Source organism: Triticum dicoccoides, chromosome 3B, assembly GCF_002162155.2.
Source record: "Triticum dicoccoides isolate Atlit2015 ecotype Zavitan chromosome 3B, WEW_v2.0, whole genome shotgun sequence".
NCBI lineage: Eukaryota > Viridiplantae > Streptophyta > Magnoliopsida > Poales > Poaceae > Triticum > Triticum dicoccoides.
The window spans coordinates 691,821,609-691,825,510 of record NC_041385.1 but is presented as its reverse complement, the minus strand read 5'-3'; positions in this window follow the sequence as shown (position 1 = coordinate 691,825,510).

Here is a 3,902-nt window from a genome sequence, read left to right as displayed (position 1 = left end):
GAAAATAGTGTTTGACGGTTTAAGACTTTTGACTGTCAACCCCATGCGACGGAAGGTCTCATAATACAGAATGTTGATACTGCTCCCTCCATCCATGAGCACTTTGGTGAACTTATAACCTTCCACCTGAGGTGCCACCACCAGAGCCAGGTGACCCGGATTGTCAACCCAGGGCGGATGATCCTCTCTGCTCCACACAATAGGTTGCTCGGACCACCGCAGGTAACGTGGTACTGCCAGTTCAACAGCATTAAGAGCCCTCTTATGAAGCTTCTGATCACGCTTGCACAAACTAGTGGTGAATACATGGTACTGCCCACCATTCAACTGCTTTGGGTGACTCTGATAACCTGACTGTTGTTGATTTCCTTGATTATTCTGTTGGTTGTTACCACCCTGGTTGTTCTGGTTGCCCTGATTATTCTGAAATCCAAAGCTTGAACCACCGCCACCATGAAAACCTGGACCTGAACCGCCTGATGGACCCTGATCATACCGGAAAAGATTAGAGTTTTTGAACTCCTTCATAATGTGACAATCCTTCCAGAGATGTATTTTAGGAACCTCCTTGGTCCCATGCTTTGGGCAGGGTTGATTCAACAAACGCTCCAGATTCATTCCGCTGCCACGCTGGCGCGGTTTACCCTTACGATGCTGCACATTAGCATTAGCCACAAAATCTGAATCTGCTTTGCGCTTACCATTATTTCCATGGTCTCCTTGGTTGTGCTGCTGTCCCTTTGCACCGCCGTTCTTCTTTCCCTTCTCCGGTTTCTCCTCATCAGAATCAAGATCCTTGGTATTATCAGAATCGACATACTTGACCAAGGCGGACATAAGGGTGCCCATGTCATTGCAGTGGCGCTTGAGCTGTCCCAACTTCATCTTCAGTGACTTAAACCGGCAATTACATTCCAGTGTAATGATTGCTTGGCCAGCGTTAATCCGGTCTTAAGAATGCAAAACTTCTGAAACCCGGTGCACCCAATGAGCTGTTGACTCGTTCTCCCCTTGAACATAGGCATCCAGATCCACAATGGACATAGGCTATTTACATGTGTCCTTGAAATTGGCTATAAACCGGGCCTTCAACTGGTCCACTGACTCGACGGAGTTAGCCGACAAGTTCTTCAACCATGTACGGGCTAATCCCTCCAACATCATTGTGAAGTACTTTGCACAAGCCGCTTCATCCACGTCCAGCATCTCCATTGCCATCTCATAACTTTCCACCCCTGCCTCGGGTGGCTGATCAGCGGTATAATTTGGTACCTTACATGGGCCCTTGAAGTCCTTAGGCAGTCGCACATTACGGAGAGCCGGAATAAGACACGACACTCCCCAAGAACAGAAAGCAAGCCCGATGCCTCGGTCCACTAACGCTGCTGGCTGAACCGGGGCGGGTTGATATCGACCCATATGCTGTGCTGCTAAAGCGGCCTCCCTTCATGCTCTGCCATTATCCACCACGTCCTGAGCGTTCACATCACCACGCGCCGGATTAGGCCCTTGAGGGACAATGCGGCACCGCGCACTGCTGGACACTTCCGGTTCATCTATATGCCTGCTATAGCTTTTGCTCGGACATGGGGTCGAGTGAATCCTGTCTCGGCTATACGAGTAAGCTTGTTGCTGCGTCATAGCCGTTTGAAGAAGATCCCTAGCCCGCCGTGTCTTAACCGCTGTTGGCGATTCACCCTCTATCGGAATAGCCGCCAGCCAGGATGCTGCTGCTATCATATTGTCCAAAGGGGTAGAGAAGTGACGCGGCGGGGTTGTGGTATACCATGGCGGGTTGTCCGTTTGCCGAGGTGGACCCATCACCTGAGGTTGGTCCGACGCTTCGGTCCTTGGCACAATAGCCCGGTTCACTATGGCTGGATTGCTAGTCCCTGCTCCTGGCGTACCAAAGAGGTTCATCGCATTGTAATCTGCCGGCAAGTCAGATCGATGTCTCCACTTCAATACTTCATTTGAAGCGTTCTGATCCATCAAAAGCCGATAATTCTCAGCATGAATCCTCTGCGCCTGGGCATCTAAAGCGGCCTGCTCCTCAGTCATCCGGATCTCTTCAGCTGCTAAATCTTCTTTGGCTTGTGTCATCTGATCCTTCAGCCTTGCAATGTCCGCATTGTGCTGATCCTGCATTGCCGGTGTAACTGCTGTGGTCAACAAGGTAGCCCAGGCATCCATCAAACCAGAGAGAACTTGAGCCGGCCGGCGCGCGGAGCCTCCTGCCCCTGCTACCGGTCTGGACGCCGCTGCAGTAGAGTTTTGCAAGGTTGATTGTGTTCCGGCCATGAAGATTCCGACATGGTTCGGCGGTTCAAGAAATTCCGGAATACTGGTGCCATCGGAATACTCTTCAAACACACCATCCTGAACTTGGTACAGGGATTCGGTTTCACAAGCGGATGATTCGCCGTCAGAATAAACGACCATCTCATGTTCAGACACTGGTTCAGATCCGATCCCGTGGACACATCCCACGAATGCACGCTTCATGGCAGGCTAAATCCGGGCGGGACTTGCACGCTGAGCCATTTTGACGAGGTCGGTGCAGATGTCTGGCTCAGGGCCCGGTTCGCCGATCTTGCCGATGAAGACGTGAATTCCACCGAAGGGGACCTGGTACCCGTACTCGATTGAGCCAGCCGCGGGGCCCCAGCCTGCGTCATTGATGTAGAGCTTGCCGCGACGACTCTTGGTCATCCGGCCCACTGCGTATCCTTTGAGTCCTTCAAAGCTGCACTTTAAGAACTCGAAACCATCATGCGATTGCCCCAAGGTGGGCGCCAACTGTCGTGGAAATATCACGTCAGATGTCCTCTTGAAAGGACTTAGTCGTGGAGCCATCGCGAAGGGTTAGCTTAAAGAGGTTAAACCGGACAAAGGACACGAGGGTTTTTATACTAGTTCAGCCCCTTCGATGAAGGTAAAGGCCTACGTCTAGTTGTGATGGGATTACTGGGGTCTTGATAACCAGGGAGCTAAACAAGCTATGCCTGGCTCTCGAGTTGTTGTTTCTTGTCCCTGAACCGCCACCGGTCGTCCCCTTATATACACGGGTTGACGCCCGGCTGGTTTACAGAGTCCCGAGGCCGACTCATACAAGTGTCCGGCTTGGTCTCTCCCTTCCTTATCTTACAACACAAGTTACATGATTATGGCGGTTTACCACTATGGGCCCTAATCCGCCTTTGGGCTCCTGGCCTCTAAGCTTCATAGTAAAGTGCCATCTTCTAGGTCATCATGGGCTTCAATATAGTTGAGTGTGAACCGGCCCCTCCTGGGCGGTTTACACTCAGTAGTTATATCCCCAACAGCACCCTCTTGCCAAACTCCTAGTGAGGTACACAACAGTTCTGGTACACATCATAGCATACTTTATAGAACCTATGACTGAGGAATAGGGAATGACTTTTCATTCTCTTTCTATTTTCTGCCATGGTCGGGTTTTGAGTCTTACTCAATTCACACCTTGCAACACAGGCAAGAACTCCTTCTTTGACTGTTCCATTTTGAAGTACTTCAAAAACCTTATCAAGGTATGTACTCATTGAAAAATCTTATCAAGCGTCTTGATCTATCTCTATAGATCTTGATGCTCAATGTGTAAGCAGCTTCACCGAGGTCTTTCTTTGAAAAACTCCTTTCAAACACTCCTTTATGCTTTCTAGAAAAATTCTACACCATTTACGATCAACAATATTTCATTCACATATACTTATCAGAAAAGCTGTAGTGCTCCCACTCACTTTCTTCTAAATACATGCCTTTCCAAAAGTCTGTATAAAACCATATGCTTTGGTCAACTCATCAAAGCGTATATTCCAACTCCGAGATGCTTGCACCAGTCCATTGATGGATCACTAGAGCTTGCACATTTTGTTAGCACCTTT